At 46.2% G+C, this 21275-nt stretch overlaps 1 protein-coding gene across 2 annotated transcripts in view; it reads right to left on the bottom strand.

Annotated features, from left to right (window-relative positions):
- Positions 1-1516, bottom strand: part of SRRM3 (serine/arginine repetitive matrix 3) — a 455592-nt gene extending 454076 nt beyond the window's left edge. For both annotated transcript variants that reach the window (XM_068268670.1, XM_068268671.1), the window contains exon 1: positions 1282-1516. The gene's annotated coding sequence lies outside the window, so the exon portion shown is untranslated. The remainder of the gene's footprint in view (positions 1-1281) is intronic.
- Between the last annotated feature and the right edge of the window lie 19759 nt (positions 1517-21275).

Below are 21275 nucleotides of genomic sequence, written 5' to 3'. Positions count from 1 at the left end.
AAATCTTGTCAGATCTGACAATAATGTCAAAAGCACCTGATCTGCTGCATGCTTGTTCAGGGTCTATGGCTAAATGTATTAGAGGCAGAGGATTAGCAGAATAGCCAGGCAACTGGTATTGTTTACAAGTAAATAAATATGGCAGCCTCCATGTACCTTTCGCTTCCGTTGTCTTTTAATCAGTGTCTCTCTTTGCACCTCAGCTGTGCTTCTTTCAGGTCTCAGGTATAGGTCTGTATAAGAGAGTATTATCCCACAAATGTAGGGCGTTCTTTGCCTAAAGGTTTTTGCTCTATGAGATCTGCAGGTTTCCCATTTGAAAATGTTTGGAAGTGTGCAACTGTCCACTATACTTTTGCACACAATATATTCATGGTTGTGCAACCATTTCATGAAACAGCCTTCTAATATCATGAAGGACCCAGTTCAAACACACCCAGCAGGTGTGAAGGACCTGCAAGCTGTGACAATAGATGGAACTAAAAGGCTACAAGCAAACAGGGAAGCATCAGTCAACAGCAGAGTAGGCATCCCTGCACAGTCATTTTACACAGCTCAACTCCTCCTGCACCAGCATCATAAATAAAGCCACATGCTGCCCTACTTCCTTCTATTATTTATAACTTCTAGCACCTAGTGCCTTCCTCCATGCACAGCAAAAAAAGATTGTGTAAATTATTTAGGTTGATATGTAATCCCCTCCCCCTCTCAAGCCATCTGTTCTCCCTGTGAATCCATAAGGTCAAGGAACACACTCCCCATGGATCTGATTAAATAGCAGAAAGTCTCCCTTCATGCATGTTAGGCACAGCCATGTGAGCACAGAGCACCTGTGCTGAGACAGCAGCCCCAGGAGGTGGGATGATCAGATCTCAACACAAAGCCCTGGTTTATCACTATCCCCGAAATAGCTCAGCCTATCCCACAGGTCTCTTGTGTTTCATTTCTATTTCAATATTTAGTACTTCCCTGTCTTAAACTTGCAAAAGATGATGCCTTTCAGGAAGGAGTCCACTTCAGTATATGGTGCAATGCATGCAACTAGCAATCTCTACTAAACAGAGTGTGGCATGATGGAAGGTTATTGGTACTATGAGTAATCACCCAGCCCCAGCTTCCCCTATATCTCCTCCTAGCCCTTTGTGTTTAAACTGCACTAGCAGCCTTGGGTATACAATACAGTCAGCGCAGTGTTGGCTGCAGCACACATGAAAGCATTCTATAAACACGAGTACCCTCCCCTGTCACCGTATTAGGGATAATCAGGCTCTGGATGATTACCTTTAGGCAGGGTCCTGGCTCTGGGCTGCACCCTGGAGATGCTCGGCAGGGTTATTGTTAGAGACGCCTGTGCTGAACGTGCCGAGGCTACTTCAGGCTGGCAGGGCGTCTTGTGCTGGCACTGGCTGCCAGGTGGGGCAGCGCTTCTCGGACTGGCAGTGCACACAAGAATGCATGCAGCTGACAGACACGACCGCTCTCCTCCAAAGCTGTAGAAAAGCCCTTGTCGCTGCTGAAGTGCTGGACAGCTCATTACCATAGACACACTGGAGCAAAACGGAGCGCCTCAAGCTGTGCCTGTCCCTCACAGCGCCATCTAGAGCTCAAAGAATGCTCAAGCCGATATGTGCAAGTAGAATATACTGTACGTCTCATGCTTTCTGCTGCAGTCTCTGTGTAACCCCCTAACAAGTTCATGTTCCAGACTGCAACTGATGTTTCTCGCTTTCTTTGCGAAACGTGTGACGACAATCAGCAAAAGGATGCTAAACTTTGTCCCCTTCTCTTCACGTATACACAAAATTGCATCATTCATCATCTACATTTATTTTTTTAAAATATTAATAAACATAGCAGTAATTTAACATATTTAAAAAAAAATGGTCTTTATATCTTAGTTTGCAGCATGCTGTGCATGTGTTAAAATGGACCTGAACTCTTGCACAGGATAAAAAGAAAACATATAGAAATCCTACATATAGCATCCTATATGTATTTAGAGAGTTTAGCCTGCCAAATCTCCCTCTTCTCTGACTAAGCACAAGTTGTAATTTGATCCCTCAGCTGTGCTAGCTGCCTGCTATGGCAGAGAGCTAATTGGTAAACACAGGATGTTAAGAATATGTCTGGTTCTATGAAAGCAGGAAGTAGACACACTGCAGACTTATTGCAGGATTTGTATCAGCTGTAACAAATAAATGTTTTTCTTTAACGAGAACCTGGGCCAAAGCTTGGGTTCAAAGTCTGATACTTACTATAAAGGATCCTAATGTGGCTTCCCCTGGTTGTCACAAGCCCTCGGCTCCATGCTACTGCGCATGTCCGAGTGGGCTCAGTCGGCTATTGCAAGCACTTGATCCAGGAGGAGGAGCTGCACAGCCCTTATGGGATTAGCAACAATGCCTTGTCGCTAATCTTGTGGGGGCCGTGCTCAGCAACAGGGGGACCACAAAGTAGTGAGGGAAGCCTCAATAGGATCCTGAGACTTCCCTCTCTTAAGGTAAGTATCTGATTTTGTACCCGAGCTATGTAGGTACACTTTACAGGTTATTATGCATCTTTTAGAACATAAAGGAAGTTCTGAGTTCAGGTCCGCTTTAAATGACCACTACAGAGAAAGAAGCAAGCAGTTAAAATCTGACACAACTGAGAAGAGTTGGACTAGTCCATCTCCTCATAAGGGAGCGTTCGGCTGCAATAAGAACATTCCTATAGTCACCTTTAGTTGCATATTACAGTATAATGCCAGCTTTCCAGACTTGCAGGCTGCACCGCCACAGGAACATTATAATGCCAGCTTTCAGTTTTCAGGGCTGCAGGCTGCATCTATAGATATTGGGATAAACAGTTTACTGCCCGCTTCCCAGAGCTGCAGGCTGCACATATAGACATTGGGATAATCCATATAAAGCCAGCTTTCTAGTGTTGCAGGCAGCCTGCATTGCCACAGGGCAACAGACAATTTTGGGTGCACAGTATACTGCCAGCTAACCAGAGCTGCAAGCTGCAGGTATAGACATTGGGATACACAGTATAATGCCAGCTTTGCGAAGTTGCAGGCTGCACCGCCACAAAGATGCATAGACATTGAGATACACAGTATACTGCCAGCTTTTCAAAGATGCAGGCTGCAGGTATAGACATTAGGATACACAGTATACTGCCAGCTTTGCAGTGCTGCAGGTTGCACCTATAGGCATTGGGATACACATTATACTGCCAGCTTTTCAAAGATGCAAGCTGCAGGTATAGACATTGGGATACACAATATACTCCCAGCTTTGCAGTGCTGCAGGTTTCACCTATAGACATTGGGATACGCATAATACTGCCAGCTTTTCAGAGCTGCAGGCTGCATGGCCACGCACACTTTGGGATACACAGTATACTGCCAGCTTGCCAGAGCTGCAGGCAGCACCTCCGCAAGACCACAGACACTTTGGGAACAATGTACAATGCCAGCTTTTCAAAGCTGCAGGCTGCACCTATAGATATTGTGATGCACAGTAAAATGCCAGCTTACCAGAGCTGCAGGCTGCACCCCACAGAGCCACAGACACTTTGGGATACACAGTATACTGTCATTTTTCCAGAGCTGCATGCTGCACCTATAGACATTGGGATACACAGTAAAATGTCAGCTTTTCAGAGCTACAGGCTGCACCTACAGACATTGGGGTACACAGTATACTGTCAGCTTTCCAGAGCTGCAGGCTGCACCTATAGACATTGGGATAAACAGAATAATGCCAGCCTTTCAGAGCTGCAGGCTGCACCTATAGATATTGTGATACACAGTAAAATGCCAGCTTTCCAGAGCTGCAGGCTGCAGCTATAGACATTGGGATACACAGAATAATGCCAGCCTTTCAGGGCTGCACCTATAGACATTGGAATACACAGAATAATGCCAGCCTTCCAGAGCTGCAGGCGGCACCTATAGATATTGTGATATACAGTAAAATGCCAGCTTTCCAGAGCTGCAGGCTGCACCTATAGATATTGTGATACACAGTAAAATGCCAGCTTTCCAGAGCTCAGGCTGCACCTACAGATATTGTGATACACAGTAAAATGCTAGCTTTTCAGAGTTGCAGGATGCACCCCACAGAGCCACAGACACTTTGGGATACACAGTATACTGTCATTTTTCCAGAGCTGCAGGCTGCACCTATAGACATTGGGATACACAGTAAAATGTCAGCTTTCCAGAGCTTCAGGCTGCACCTACAGACATTGGGGTACACAGTATACTGTCAGCTTTCCAGAGCTGCAGGCTGCACCTATAGACATTGGGATACACAGAATAATGCCAGCCTTTCAGAGCTGCAGGCTGCACCTATAGACATTGGGATACACAGAATAATGCCAGCCTTTCAGAGCTGCAGGCTGCACCTATAGATATTGTGATGCACAGTAAAATGCCAGCTTTCCAGAGCTTCAGGCTGTACCTATAGATATTGTGATACACAGTAAAATGCTAGCTTTTCAGAGTTGTAGGATGCACCCTCACAGAGCCACAGACACTTTGGGATACACAGTATACTGTCAGATTTCCAGAGCTGCAGGCAGCACCTATAGACATTGGGATACACAGTATACTGTCAGATTTCCAGAGCTGCAGGCAGCACCTATAGACATTGGGATACACAGTATACTGTCAGATTTCCAGAGCTGCAGGCAGCACCTATAGACATTGGGATACACAGTATACTGTCAGCTTTCCAGAGTTTCAGGCTGCACCTATAGACATTGGGATACACAGTAAAATTTCAGAATCAGAATCAGAATCAATGTATTTTCGCCAAGTAAGTTTGCACCTACAAGGAATTTGTCTTGGCAGTTGCTTAACAAACACAAACAAAAACAATACAAGGACAGACAGTGTGTATATTACAAGTCAAGGACATTATAAGTATAGTGGCAGTAAGCAATGTGCTTTCCAGAGCTGGAGGCTGCACCTATAGATATTGGGATACACAGTAAAATGCCAGCTTTCCAGAGCTGCAGGCTGCACCTATAGACATTGGGATACACAGTGTAACTCCAGCCTTCCAGAGCTGCAGGCTGCACCTATAGACATTGGGATACACAGTAAAATGCCAGCTTTCCAGTGCTGCAAGCCGCACCTTTAGACACATTGAGGTACTTAGTTCGTTTAATGCCAGTTTTTCAGAGCTGCGGGCTGCACAGACACAGGGATTCATAGGAAAGGTAAATGCAGCAAAAATCATTTTTATTATAAAAACAAATAATTTAATCATCTTACGTTTTACTTTAATTTTAATTTTCACTTACTTTGGTGTTATTCAGAAATGTTTTATTTATTTATTGTATTTATAAAGCGCCAACATATTACACAGCGCTGGAAATTAGTTTAGGTTACAGACAATATTTAGGGATGACATACAGAAATATGACAATACAAGAATCCAGATCACACAGCACAGTATGAGTACAAGGTAATGCTTAGTCAGTCACTGGATGGGAGCATGGAGATTAGGCAAGTTAGGTTCACTCAAATGCATAGCATGGGTTTACAGTAATGGAGGTGCATGATCAGGTAGGACACAAAAGGAGGACCCTGCCCAAAGGCTTACAATCCAGAGGGAGAGGTAGGGACACGAAAGGTAGAGGACTAGAGCTGGTCGGCTGATGTCAGAGGAGTCCCACGGCGCCCAGGATTGGCTGATGCGGAGGGCCGTGCCAGTGGGATCTCCTCTGCTTCATAAGCCTCCGGCTTCATTGTTACCTTGTCTGTTGTCGTGAATACTTGCGTGTGAGCGCGCAGACCTTAGGTAGTTCCCTGGTGTTGATGCTACGGATTTCACACCAAGTCTAGGAATTTGCAGTCTTGCTATTGTTATTTTGTTTAGACTAGTTCCAGGGTGTTGATGCCAAGGATTTCACACCCAGGCTAGGATATTACTTTGTATTGATCTGTATTTGACTCTGGCTAGCACTCTGACTCTGAATCTGCTTTCTGATCCTGTACTTCTGCCCATCTGTCTACCTGCTGCTGAACCTCTGCCTGATTACCGATTACTCTCTCGTCTCACGATTCTGTACCGATACGTACCTTCCTGTTGCTGAACCTCTGCCTGATTACTGATTACTCTCTTGTCTCACGATCTTGAACCAATACTTACCTCTCTGCTGCCGAACCTTGACTACCTGACCATTCTACTCACCAGTGGGCCCTTGCCACTGGTGAGGCACTAGTTACACCAGCTCCTCTGGTGGAACAGTTCTGTTAAGCTGTAGTACAGCCTTAATTACCTGCTCTTGTAGGGTATCTGTCATTGTAGTACTATTGTGTCTCTTAGGCTACTGTACAGTCTGAGTCACCCGCCCCACGGGTGTTCTCGTGCCTGCAGTACAATCTGAGTCACCCGCTCCTCGGGAGATTCAGCCTCTTCGTTATTGTACCCTTCAGCCTGCTGGAGCTTGTACGTTAGTGCACGCATTGGGTACTGATAGTACATCACCAGCCCCTCTGGTGAGGTCTCGTCAAACTATTAAAAATTACTGTTGCACCCAAACACTTACACTTTGCTAGGTGTCCAGAGGTTAGTCATACTTGTATTATTGGTGATTCTGCAGATCACTAATAATCAGGTATACGTCTGTATTGTTGGTGAAACTGCAGATCATCAATGAACAGATACTCTCTGTGTGCTGACACCACCGTTACAGAACAACAGACCGTAAAGTATCATGGAGGCACTCTGCCAACGGGTCGACGTGTTAACTGCCACCGTTAATGAACTCATTAAAACAGTGAATGCTAATACCCTAATACCCGAGTGTCTCCCCCTTCTGTGATCGAGCCGCGGGTACCCCCACCAAAAAAATTCTCGGGGCATCGCTCAGACTTTAGTAATTTCAAGCATAGATGCTTGTCCTATTTTGAATTACGACCTGTTTCCTCAGGTACCAAAGCTCAACGGGTCACAGTCATTAAGACTCTTTTGTGTGGAGATTCCCAGTCATGGGCATATAGTCTCCCTACAGGGCATGAGGCCTTGGTCTCGGTAGAGGAGTTCTTTAAAGCCATGGCCGTAATTTATGACGACCCTGATTTGGCAGTGACATCTGAGAGGAAGTTAAAAACCCTCAGACAGGGTCAGAGTTCCGTTGAGATTTATGCGGCAGAGTTCAGGAGATGGGCAATATCAGCCAGGTGGGGGCAGTACGCACTCCTGGACTGTTTCTTGTCCGGTTTGTCTGACGCAGTGTCTGATCTAATGTTGGGTCATCCAGAGCCCAAAACTCTGGATGAGGCCATTTCTTTGGCTATCAAGATTGATAGACGAGTTCGTTAGCAAAAACAAACTCGGGCTAAGTCCCCAAGAAAGTTCGCCTCATGTACTTTCTCAGCTCCGTCGCCTTCCTCTCCACCAGCTGACGAGCCAATGCAAATTGGGCAGGCTAAGCTCTCAGAGGTAGAGAAAAATCGAAGGCGAGCCGAGAAGTTATGCCTATACTGTGCCGATAAAGGGCATATGGTTTCTGCTTGTCCTAAAAATGCGGAAAACGCTATTGCCTAGGAGTAGCTGGGGGTACTACCCTAGGCAATATCGCTATACCTCTAAGTAATAAACGTATATTGCTTCCTTGTACAATCTCCTGGGAGGGACAGGTTCACACTACTGAAGCTTTTATAGATTCTGGATCTGCAGTTAATGTTATGTCGGCAAGCTTCACCAATCAATTTGGTTTTACGTTGCTTCCACTGGGGGAGCAGATTAAAATTACGGCGGTGGATGATTCTCCACTGCCTGTCACCATAACTCAGACCCCTGAATTGGTATGCCAGCTTGGAGCCCTACATAGAGAACTAATGCAGTTCCTGGTCTTAGAGATGTCCACATCCACGGTCATCTTAGGCATGCCTTGGTTAAAGAAGCATTCCCCAGACATTGACTGGCGTACCAGAAAGCTGATAAGCTGGTCTCCCTTTTGTCATGACCACTGTTTGAACCAGGTTCCCATTACAGTAAATAAGGCCCAAGTACTTGGAACTAGCGAACAGGATCCAGAACCCTCTGGGGCGCAGGTTGATTTGGATTGGGCGTCAGAGCTGGGTCCTTTTCAATAAGAAGTTCCTGAGGGTAAACCAGAGGGGATTCTTTTTGTTCCTCTCCACTTAAGATTCAAAGTTTTGGAGGCATTCCATGCCCATAAAAATGCGGGTCACCCGGGAGTGGCTCGCACTTTAGAATTATTAAATCGGAGTGTCTGGTGGCCCTCCGTCGCTTCTGATTACAAGGAGTTCGTGGGAAGCTGTGCTGTTTGTGCCAGGAGCAAAGCTTCTAGGCGAGCACCTGCCGGCACTTTACAGCCTCTTCCCGTGCCAGAGGAACCTTGGACCCATGTGTCCATGGACTTTATGGGCGAACTGCCTCTCTCTGAGGGCAAAACGGTCATTTGGGTGGTAGTCGACCGGTTCAGTAAAATGGCACACTTCATCCCCTTGAACGGACTCCCCTCTGCCCAGGAACTGGCAGAGCTGTTTATCCTCCACATCTTCAGGCTGCATGGGATTCCTCAGAATGTGGTGTCAGATAGGGGAGTCCAGTTCACTTCACGTTTCTGGAAGGCATTTTGTCAGCAATTGGGGAAGAAGTTGTCATTTTCCTCCGGCTACCACCCACAGACTAATGGTCAGACCGAGAGGGTAAACCAGGCTCTAGAGCAGTTCCTCAGGTGCTATGTGGCCGTTGCCCAGACCGATTGGGTCAGATTTTTACCATATGCCGAATTTGCCCACAATAATTTGAGGTCTGCCTCATCAGGGTTCTCCCCGTTCCAGGTAGTTACGGGGAGATCACCCAAATTTTCACCCTTGCCAGTGGTAGTTTCACCTTTTCCTGCTCTAGAAAACTGGTCAGAGACTATGAGAGACATTTGGAATAAGGTGAAGCAAAATTTGAGAAAAGCTTTTTTGACTCAAAAGAGGCAAGCCGACAAGAGACGGTCGGTGGAATGGACGTTCACACCGGGAGATTTGGTGTGGATTTCTACACGACACTTGTCCCTAAGGCAGCCCTCTGCAAAACTGAGTCCCAAATTCATAGGGCCCTACCCTATTTCTAAGAAAATTAATAATGTTACCTACAAAGTGTCACTTCCCCCCAGTTTCAGGGGTGGTAGGACATTCCATGTTTCGCTTTTGAAGCCTGCAGTGTATGTGGATGCCACTCCTCCCCCCCCTGTGGTGATCAATGGAGAACGGTAATATGAAATAGAAAAGATTTTGGATTCCCGGCGAGTACGTAGATCTTTACAGTATCTGGTCCACTGGCGAGGGTATGGTCCGGAGGAGAGGTCCTGGGTACCACTCTCTCGCATGCATGCAGAAGAGCTCAGGATGGAGTTCCATAGAATGCATCCAGATAGGCCGGGTGGTGCGTGTTCAGAGACCACGCCTAGAAGGGGGGTACTGTAATATCCGAGGCAGCTGCGGCGAACAGCACCGCCGCCGCAGCTGCCTCCATGTGGCCATCCGTCTGCTCGGCATCCAAGACGCCGAGGACGGAACGTTCTTTCAGCCAGGGGCTCGCCTTAGCGCGTGGGCGCGTTCACAGACGGGACCTTTATGCAGGGAGGAAGCCCGTGAGCTGACCTGCTGGTCGGCTGATGTCAGAGGAGTCCCACGGCGCCCAGGATTGGCTGATGCGGAGGGACGTGCCAGTGGGATCTCCTCTGCTTCATAAGCCTCCGGCTTCATTGTTACCTTGTCTGTTGTCGTGAATACTTGCGTGTGAGCGCGCAGACCTTAGGTAGTTCCCTGGTGTTGATGCTACGGATTTCACACCAAGTCTAGGAATTTGCAGTCTTGCTGTTGTTATTTTGTTTAGACTAGTTCCAGGGTGTTGATGCCAAGGATTTCACACCCAGGCTAGGATATTACTTTGTATTGATCTCCTGTATTTGACTCTGGCTAGCACTCTGACTCTGAATCTGCTTTCTGATCCTGTACTTCTGCCCATCTGTCTACCTGTTGCTGAACCTCTGCCTGATTACCGATTACTCTCTCGTCTCACGATTCTGTACCGATACGTACCTTCCTGTTGCTGAACCTCTGCCTGATTACTGATTACTCTCTTGTCTCACGATCTTGAACCAATACTTACCTCTCTGTTGCCGAACCTTGACTGCCTGACCATTCTACTCACCAGTGGGCCCTCGCCACTGGTGAGGCACTAGTTACACCAGCTCCTCTGGTGGAACAGTTCTGTTAAGCTGTAGTACAGCCTTAATTACCTGCTCTTGTAGGGTATCTGTCATTGTAGTACTATTGTGTCTCTTTGTTATAATTTAGGTAGGCCTCAGTTACTTGGCCTGAGTTTTATGTAAAAGGCTTGTCCGCAGTGTATGCCTTTAAAATAAATAGAGGTTTTGTGATGCAGGCAGAGGCATCTCAGGGTCTGCGTGTAGCAGAGGATACACGCAGATACTGAGAACATGTTCCTAAAAGAAGGCCATCGGACTACTCTGACCTTAACACTACACCACAGGAACAGAAAACATTGGCCATGTTTACTAAACATCCACGTTCCTGCATATGGGTCAAATGCCTCATTGATTATTAATCAAGTAGGTGTGTATGATGACACCACGAGTGGGTCCACCAATAATCTGGTCTAGGGAGGGCGAAGATGATGTCATATTTAACTCTTTCCTAGTCGGTATAAAAGGCTGAGGGAGCTACGAGAGCTCACTTCTGCTTCTTCCTTCTGCACTAGCTAGCAAGGCTGACTGGGACGACTTCTAAGCATGTTCTTCCTTTCTGTAATCTGATATAATGTATGCTGTACATAGGTAGTTTAGTGTAACGTAGTTAGGAAGAAGGTACCTGATAGACTCCAGCAGGGAGTCTAATCACGAGCTTGTAATGCAACATGAAGATTGGCATAGCTAGGATATGATGACTGTATCTATCTGTATTCCTGTTTCCTGAATAAATAACGTAAACATTGAAGAAGCCTGAGAAAGTCTATATCCTGTTTGCGGTGTGGAGAGTCAAGTGATCTCACAGTCTGTGAGACGATGGTGTCGAAGCAAGGTGATTAGAACAGTTTATAACAGTGGTGCTGAAATCCTTCCCTGCCTAGCAATACAGGCAGACGGGGCCGGGGCCGAAGAAAGTGGTTTCAAGATACTCCACAGCAAAACAAGCGGAATAGACGGACACGGACTGTAAAGCTTATCAAGCTGATACTGATAAGCTGGGGTGAGTGTGTGGGAGCCGAGCACACACGGGCTGCAATTCGAGGGAACCAGCGGCGACACTCGTGGATGTTAAACTTTGACTGTAAGTGCACATCAGTCATAGCCTAAACCGGATCGCAGGTGACTGGAACGCTCCGAGGCCGGCTGGCAGCTGCCGCTGGATATCGATCCGCTGAGCCAGTGTGGGTACACAGAGATGACGCTCAGGAGTTCCAGAGATCCACTCAGTGTCGGGAAAAAGTTGCCATAAGCTGGTCGAATTCGCAGGCTTACAAAGTCCTCTGCTCAGGCAAGTATGTTTTACGTTGTTATGTTGCATTATCTTTGTTGTATGAGAGGAGGATAATGTGTTAATGTGTACATTCTGTGTTAATTGCAGCGTGGAGGCTGCGGGCTTCTCATCTCTCCTGTGCGTGGTGGGAGGGGTGAGGAGAGGTGCAGCTCCGATGTAAATACAGAATGTGTTTTCAGAGTTTATGCGCTTTGATTGTTTCTTAGGATTCGATGTTCCTGTGTGGCAGATGTTTTGTTTTCTCTCTCTCTGGGGTTTGTTTTGTTTTTCTCTCCCTGTCCAGAGACTGGGCAGGATGATAGATAAAGGGGGGGGGGTCCCCCGCGGCAGAGGGAAACCAACAGTGTTAGTGGTGGACAGGGGAGAGAGGTAGCCGAGTAGACAGGAGAGGGAAGGAGAGAACAGTTGTAAAACTTAGAAGTAAGTTTTTTCTCGGTGAGCTGTTTTTTTCTTTTTTCTTTTTTTTCGGGGAGCTGGGTGGACAGCCCTTGTCTCTGGGTAGCTGTGTAAGTTCGCATAGTGACAGCTGAGATAATGGGTGAGGTTTTTGTTTGTCTTTCCTCCGTGCGTTTCCAGTCAGAGTTGCTAACATGCTTGTACATATCCGCATCTGTTATGTTGTTCAGCCAGCTCGTCTGTTGTTCGTCTCAGCAGTACTAGCCGTTAATGTGGTTTAGAGTTATGCGGCGTGCTGTAGTAGTTCTGAGTTATGGCTGAGATAAGCTGCAGGTGATTTGTGGAGAGAGGGAGTTTTCCACGTCCCAAGGATTTCTCCTTAGGTTTTTACGGACATCCAGGAATGTATGATTTTTTTTTTTACTCTGCATTGTGGATAGATGCTTTGTAATTATGCATAAAATGTTTGTTCTGTTTGTATTTTGTTTTATCTCCTAAGATATAGGAACGAGAGGCTGCTATGGGAGCAGCCATCTTAGCTGGCAGTCCAGGATTTAAAATGGCGGCAGTGGAGAGAGCCCGCCCCCGAGAGTCATGGCCCCCACACGTCATGGCAGGGGGGGAGGAGGGGCTGGGGGATCCACGTCACGTCAGGCTGTGCTCGCGGCTCCGGGCAGAGCAGCTGAAAGGGAGGGGGGTAGAAATACAGAGACATGCTACTGTGTGTCTCGGGTCTCAAAGTATTTCCCCAGAGGTTTTCCCTGAGTCCGTGGAAAGGAATGCCAGGATACGTGCAACAAGCTATTACTGTATGATTAGCAGGAGCACGGATAGGAAAAGTGTCTCAGCTAGGTGCAGGGACACACGTAGCAGTGCAGGTCAGGGAAGTGTCTGTACTGAGTTGCTTACGGGATTATTCCTGTAAGTGGGGCACCTTAATGGGTGGTGCAGCATGAGTTCCCAATAGAGTATAGGGGGGGACAGGGCATCAGGGGGGTGCCGGAGTTGGAAAAAAGGGAGTAGACCAATTCGGGTTTCCGTCGCCGCTTCTGCAGAGCGGTAACGTTTTTTTCCGGTTTTTGTCGTGGACAGGGCCAGAGCTTGACTGAGTGGTCTATGCTGGGCTGGGGCTGTTTTTTTTTGTGCGTTTTTTTTGTCCACTGATTGGTCAAATATGTTTTTTCCAGCTCCTATCAATTGTAACACAAAGAACAAAAACTGACCACAGTTCTTGGGGCAATTATACAGATGATAGAATTGCCATGTACAGAGTGACAGTGTATCAGTACGCTGTTTGCCATGTGACTACCTACCATGTGGGTATTCAGGGATCTGCATACAGGCATGCGACGCTGGTATGCTTAGCCCTGCACCCTGTGTAGTTTAAGTGCAAAGTGCTCCTTCCTACAGGGAGGCAGCCGTTTTTTTTGGTAGTCTAGGTAGTGGCACGGCAAACATTGATCAGAGGGTACAACACACAGAACTTCTAGCAGAGCTGGTATCGTGAGGAAGTTCTAGATAAGTAAATGCGATAATGAGTACAAGCATTGCAGGCTCACCTGCAAAGCAGCATCAGGTGTGGCATCCGTAATCTGTGCATGCGACGGCCGCGCATGGAGCAACGAGATCAAGTACGATATATATTAATCAATTTAAAGTGTACAGAGTACAAGCCGCAGGGCGAATCCCAAATCATTAATAAGAATTGATTTGTTTGTATTTCGATTTCAGGAGTGGGGCAATATGGAATCGAGACAGCTGCAGTGCTGGCAGCAAGGATGGAGATATCAGTCGGATAAGCGAAAGGTTCCAGATGCCAATCTAAGCTTGGAGAAACACGAGATTCCTGAAATGGGAAAGAGACTAAAACACGAGATTCCTGAAATTGGAAAGAGACTAAAACACGAGATTCCTGAGATCGGAAAACGTCTAAAAAAACTGTCTGAGCAAAGCATAGTGCAAATTGCTAATGTTTTTCTTTCCCAAGGTGGTGCTTTTATAATGAAGAGTACAGTGCTGATGGTGATCCTAGGTTGCCATTCCGTCCTAGGAGAATGAAGAGAGGACATTCTCATGTATAATAAGGGGTTAATGAGAACACAAGTGCCAGGTGCAGACAAATTTCATGGCACAATGTGGGTGAAAGGTCTGAAGGGTCAGGTGTGCTGGAAGGGTGACGTGAACGGCAGTGTAAATCTGCTATTGAATGTCACACTCCCAGAATCGATGCACCGATCCAAAGTTTTGTTAAAAGGTACATTGCAGTACCATGGGTACATGCAAAAGGTGGAGTGTGTGATTCAGGGGTACCTTGTCTTGGTTATGCAGAGTGAGATGGTTCCAGATTGGAGAGGAACGAGTAGGAGGCGTCAATTCTCCTGCCGGAGAGACGCGGGGGACAACATCACACTCTGGAACTACCAACAGAGAGTGCCTCTGAAACAACTATACACACGTAAAGGCTGGAAAGCCGAGGGTTTGTGGCTCTCGAAACAAGAAGTAAAAATCGAGATCAAGCCACATTTCCAGGTGACAAAGAGGGTGGGGAGAGCGGTCCCGGGGGAGGGAAAGCCAACACAGGTAACATCCTCACTACAGGGGTCACAACATGAGACAATACCACACAGTCCATATTCCAGCACTTATCCTCATGCTAGATGGGTAAGTGAGGAGGTACTCTTAATCGAACGATTGCAGAGAGTACATTCTTCCCGACCTAAGGTACGCATTTTGCCCCAGGACATAAGGGGGGCAAAGGTCCAAACAGGACAGTTGGGAACAGCGTTTGTCATTGATATGCTAATCAATTTCCCAGAAGAAAGAGTACCTACCGTATTCTTCTGGGGAGGGCCACAAGGGTTAGCATGGGACGTGAGTTGGATGGATCCGGGGACCTTTTGGAGTAGAGAGGTAGAATCCTGGGATGCATCAGGTAGCACCCCGGGGACTCTCTATGACGGAAGGGTGATGGGACTAAAAAGGGGGAGTTTAAAAATAGCGCCCTTAGTCCGGGAGGATGAAGGACCATGGACATATGGTTTTTGCATCCCACAGTCCCTAGAGTTTAAGGGTCCAAATAGATCTTGCATAATGAGAAGGGGAACCGTGACAGTAAAAGTGGGGATTCCCCCAACGCCTAAAGCTCAGGTAGTCACCCTGTCAGGGACTACTCAGGAATCCCACCTACCGTCATGTGAGACACATCAGGTTGTAAAAAGTGGCCCTTTCCAGTTAAATCAACTGAGGGCGACTCCAGTGATCATGGAGGCCCAGCTTCAATTGATCACTTGGCAGATTAATTTAGAAGAGTGGGTAATATCTAATATATACCCTAACTGCAGCACTGTCACTGCCACCCTGGTACAGGCTTTATGTCATGGGCACATTCCACTGGGAATAGCGTAGCCAGAAGAAGGTCCCGAGATTTAACAGATACACTCTTGGGAGGAATGGGCGCTGGAATGGGGGTAGCAAACAGTGTAGACATAGAAGGGATGACGGAGGTCATTCAACAATTAGGCACATTGGGACAACAGAATGTGGGTACCCAACACCATCTGAACTTGGTTTTGGAACAGTTAACGCACAACAACTATAGAGTTCAGGGGTACACTCAAAGGCACATTCAAATAATTCTTCAGAAGATGATTGAACATGCTAGGGGTACTGCATGGGAGACAGCATGCCTGTCAATGCAGACCGAGTTAACAGCAGATTTTAAGATAATGGCTCAAGCCTTATCAGAAGGTAAAACTCCTTTACAGCTGAGACTTGACAAGGAGCGATTTGTCGATTTTCCGGGGGAAGGATCTTTTGCATGGAGGCACCGAGAGGTGTGGATAAACAAATGGATAGGGTGCGACAATTTTTTATGCACCGCTACTTCCTTAGTTCCTACCGGCGGAGAAACTCAGGTAGTTTTTCCAGTAGTATCCCTGGGTACACCTGTTTCCTCAACACATGTCTTACACCATGACCTGAGAGGTCAACGGTTTTTGGTGCTAGACGGGGAGGTGAAACAAGTAGATTTGTCATCATGCTGGCAATTCTCAGAGAGGTACCTGTGTTTGCCGGGGCAAGTCCGATTTAGTGAGGACGCCTGCTGGCTCAATAACACAGAGTGCACAGCTGCCATCCAAAAGATCCCTCCTAATGCCAAACCAATATCTCCGGTGGCTGAAGGAAAAGTGTGTTTTTTAAACATGAGGTCTAATGACACATTCATTGTACATTTTCATAATTGTTCCGATAGGGTTGGTCTTTTAAGGGGAACATATTGTGTGAGCGGAGATCCCATACGGATCAAGTCATCCAGGTTTGACTACGTGATCCCTCAAATTGTGAGGAGAACTCTAAAGTTCAAAGCTCCACAGGAGGTGCCCATCCTGAGGGATAACACGCCATGGGACAAATGGGTACAGGTTTTGACACAAGATCACACTTTGTTACAACGGTTAAACAAACAGAACACTAAATTAGAGGTGATATTTCGTCATGATCAAGGCGATCTTAAAGAGGTTGAACACAAATATAATCAGATGTTTTCCAGTCTGACCTGGTGGAAACGGTTTCTGGCAATATTCCAGGGACATTCGGACTGGGCCTCTGCAATTCAGAATTTCTTCCTACATCCACTGGTCATAGTGATGGGGGTGGCAATCTTGGGAATCATTATACAGGTGAGTTTGTGTGTAAAATTACGCAAACAAATTAACCTGGTCCAGAGATTGGTGCCTCATAAACAATCTCATGAACCCATATTTTCAAATTAAGGGATATACAGGGTTATGGGTATAGGTTTAGTAGTACCTGTGATGGAGCTGATTGTATAAAGGCGCTCTTTTAGAAGGCACCTGGCACTGCTCCCTTGAGTAACAACCAAACGAGTTTCACTTTTCTGTGGTCATGCAAGTTTGTGAGTGATACGTGAGTGACGCAAATGCTGAGCATGTGGTATAGAGGGACTTAGAAGTAGGGCCTCCCCAGAGAGCCTGGTTACAGGAAGACCAAGGGGTCTTGCTCTCTCTCTTCCAGGGGTAATCGCCTAGAGCAGAGAAGTTGTGTGAGCACGAACATGGAAAAGTGAAACATAAAAGAAAAGAAACCAGGTACTGATAGGTTCAGACACTGGGATCTGCGGGTCAAGCCGTTTTAGGGGGGATTGTTATAATTTAAGTAGGCCTCAGTTACTTGGCCTGAGTTTTATGTAAAAGGCTTGTCCGCAGTGTATGCCTTTAAAATAAATAGAGGTTTTGTGATGCAGGCAGAGGCATCTCAGGGTCTGCGTGTAGCAGAGGATACACGCAGATACTGAGAACATGTTCCTAAAAGAAGGCCATCGGACTACTCTGACCTTAACACTACACCACAGGAACAGAAAACATTGGCCATGTTTACTAAACATCCACGTTCCTGCATATGGGTCAAATGCCTCATTGATTATTAATCAAGTAGGTGTGTATGATGACACCACGAGTGGGTCCACCAATAATCTGGTCTAGGGGGGGCGAAGATGATGTCATATTTAACTCTTTCCTAGTCGGTATAAAAGGCTGAGGGAGCTACGAGAGCTCACTTCTGCTTCTGCTTCTTCCTTCTGCACTAGCTAGCAAGGCTGACTGGGACGACTTCTAAGCATGTTCTTCCTTTCTGTAATCTGATATAATGTATGCTGTACATAGGTAGTTTAGTGTAACGTAGTTAGGAAGAAGGTACCTGATAGACTCCAGCAGGGAGTCTAATCACGAGCTTGTAATGCAACATGAAGATTGGCATAGCTAGGATATGATGACTGTATCTATCTGTATTCCTGTTTCCTGAATAAATAACGTAAACATTGAAGAAGCCTGAGAAAGTCTATATCCTGTTTGCGGTGTGGAGAGTCAAGTGATCTCACAGTCTGTGAGACGATGGTGTCGAAGCAAGGTGATTAGAACAGTTTATAACACTCTTAGGCTACTGTACAGTGTGAGTCACCCGCCCCCACGGGTGTTCTCGTGCCTGCAGTACAATCTGAGTCACCCGCTCCTCAGGAGATTCAGCCTCTTCGTTATTGTACCCTTCAGCCTGCTGGAGCTTGTACGTTAGTGCATGCATTGGGTACTGATAGTACCTCACCAGCCCCTCTGGTGAAGTCTCGTCAAACTATTAAAAATTACTGCTGCACCCAAACACTTACACTTTGCTAGGTGTCCAGAGGTTAGTCATACTTGTATTATTGGTGATTCTGCAGATCACTAGCAATCAGGTATATGTCTGTATTGTTGGTGATACTGCAGATCATCAATAATCAGATACTCTCTGTGTGCTGACACCACCATTACAATGTCCCTATGCAAATACTACTAGAGAATAATGTGGCCAATTAGAGATTAAATGGTGAGTATTTAAGTTGTCATTTAAAAAATAAAAAAGGGGTCAAAATCATTTCTATTGTCTCTTCACATTTATTGAGTGAGTGATGCCTTCACAAGCTAAAATCAATGGCCTGCTATACTGTGTTTTACTTGTCCCTGTCAAATCAAAGATAGCTTTATTGGCATGACCAAGATTCTTACAGGCATTACCAAAGCAAGGGAAAAGGGGGTGGGGTAGTGGTACAGTGGCTAAGCAGTCTGTGATGTGAACCTTTTTTTGGTTTACAGTTCATTTATGCTCCTCTCAGTCTGCGGTTGCTGTATGCAGCGATTGTCACTGTGGATTCCTCTTCTCCCAGTAAGATGTACATTTTCTCTCACCCTTTTTATGTGAAAAATACTGGAAATAGTACAATCAATTTCTAGTGTCCCTGGTTGCAGTATATTTGGGGCGGAGCAGCAGGAATTGGTTTTCCTCCTCAAGGTCTTCTGCTCACAGTGTTGGCATAGTCTCCTCTCCCTAGGTTTATCTGTCTGTGTCTCCCAGACTCAATTTCCAGGTTGTGAGCACTCAGTAGACACTCAGGATATGCCTTTCTTGAGAGTTTGGGAGTTTTTCCAGGTATGGGGTTATTTTATATTCTCTCTATAGGGACTGGTATATGGTTAGCGTTTTGTGAATGTGCTTTTGTTTTATTTAATCCCTCCATTTTTTCACGTAGTCCTCTTTGCTCTTGGCTGTGTTGTGTTTCATTTGGGCTCTTGTTGGGACCTGTGGATGTGGGGTTGGTGGGAGAACAGAGTTGACCACTTCTTTCTGGGCACATGACATTTCTTGGTCTTCATTGTGCAACATGGCTTTGTAGTAGGGAGAGTCGGGCCTGCTGCTCTGTAAGTGGGCCCGGTAGAACAGCACTCTCTTCTGTATCTCAAGTTGTAATGGGAATCTACCCAGCTCAGCTCGGCAAGCATTGTTTGAGATACTCTGATGGACATGGAGGAGGTGTTTGTAGAACTCCAGGTGGAATATTTCTGTTGGGCTAGAGTCCCGTTTTGATTGATCTGGGTAGGTGCTGGGGCCCCATACTTCACTTCCATAGAGTAGGATCAGGGTGAAGTCTAGGTGCACGATGGCTACGTAATACCGCTGTCTGAAACACAGAGCTTTCTGGGAGTGCAAGGCTAATTCATTCTTATATCTGTTTCTTCCAACTCACTCCCTGAGCCCTGTGGCTGCCGACCTCCAACATATAGCCCCTCCCCCTTGCAGGAAAGAGCCGTGAAGCTTCTGTGGCACTTTCTCTATCTCAGATGGAGGAGTGCAATGGCGCGCTTCTGCAAGAGGGCGGGAGTACTGGAAGATGGCAGCCATGGGGCTCTGGGAGTGCGTTGGAAGAAACAAACCCAGAAGGTAATTATAACTTTGTTGTATCTAGGGGAACCTAGCTACTTTATTGTTTTAGTTGGGGGTGCATGGCAGCCATATATATATATTTTTTTTTTTACATGGGTATGATATTATTTGTGCTATGTTGTTTATGCAAGTGAATGGAATACTGTTCTTTTTTTCTGTGGATAACGGGGGCACAAAGCTATGCGAGAGGCAATGGGGAGCAGAGTTGAGGGTAGATCAGTACTAGTAAGAACAAAAAAGACACACGGACACCGGGAGCCCAATTTGGTGTAATATCACCTGGCCCAGGTGGTATGAAATAAAAGGTGAAAATATACTCACAAAGGCGGCTTGCTACAAAGGCAACCACTTAAAGCGGACCCAAACCAAACATTTTTTTAATAAAAAATATTTAGTTGCACCACTCTGACACATACAAAGATAAATAAACACTCCTTCAAGCCTATGAGCATTTCAGTGCATGCTGTTCACCCTTCTCTTTGCATAGCTAGGGTTATACTGGGGGCAGCCATTAGCAATTCCTCCATTGCCGACACCATCTACTCCACCAGTTTGCCGGAAAAATCCCGGCAATATGAAAGGAAGGGAGGGGTTCCCCCAATAAATGTAAAATATTTTATATTTGTCATCATGCAGCTGAAAAAAGGCTGCTATTTATTATTATAATTTAGAAAATAGATTTTATTTCTGAAATCTTGTATTTTTAATTTTTAATTTGGGTCCACTTTAACCGCTTGAGGACTGCGGCATTAACCCCCCTAGTAACCAGACCATTTTCACTTAATTGGCCCACTGCAACATTAAGGCAAAGCTGCAGGGCAGCACAACTCCCCCCTCCCCCCTCCTTTTCCCCCCACCAACAGAGCTCCCAAATTGTTTATTTATTTTTTAATCAATATTTATATTAACCACTTCACCACTGAGGGGTTTTACCCCTTGAACACCAGAGCAATTTTCACCTTTCAGCGCTCCATCCATTCATTCGTCTATAACTTTATTATTACTTATCGCAATGAAATGAACTATATCTTGTTTTTTTCGCCACCAATTAGGCTTTCTTTAGGTGGGACATTATGCCAAGAATAATTTTATTCTAAATGTGTTTTAACCTCCCTGGCGGTAAGCCCGAGTTGAGCTCGGGCTATGCCGCGCAGGAGGATTTCTCAGGCCCTGCTGGGCCGATTTGCCTAATTTTTTTTTTGCATTTTTTTTAGCACTTTGCTAGCTGCGTGTGCACTCCGATCGCCGCCGCTACCCGTCGATTGTCCGCCGCTCCAATCAGTGCCAGGCAGCGCTGAGAGGTAGCTCGGGACTCCCGATGAAGTCATGCCGCCCGTCGCCATGACGGGGGAAGCCCTCCAGGAAATCCCGTTCTTTGAACGGGATTTCCTGATCGGAGATTGCCAGAGGCAATCGAAGAGGGTGGGAGGATGCCGCTGCACAGCGGCTATCATGTAGCGAGCCGTAATTTAAGAAAAAAAAAAAAAAAAGACCGCCAGGGAGGTTAATCGGAAAATAGGAAAAAATGTGGGAAAAAAATATTTTTCAGTTTTAGGCCATTATAGTTTTTAAATAATGC

The sequence above is a fragment of the Hyperolius riggenbachi genome, chromosome 2 (genome assembly GCF_040937935.1).
Source record: "Hyperolius riggenbachi isolate aHypRig1 chromosome 2, aHypRig1.pri, whole genome shotgun sequence".
NCBI lineage: Eukaryota > Metazoa > Chordata > Amphibia > Anura > Hyperoliidae > Hyperolius > Hyperolius riggenbachi.
This window is presented reverse-complemented; position numbering and strand designations above follow the sequence as displayed.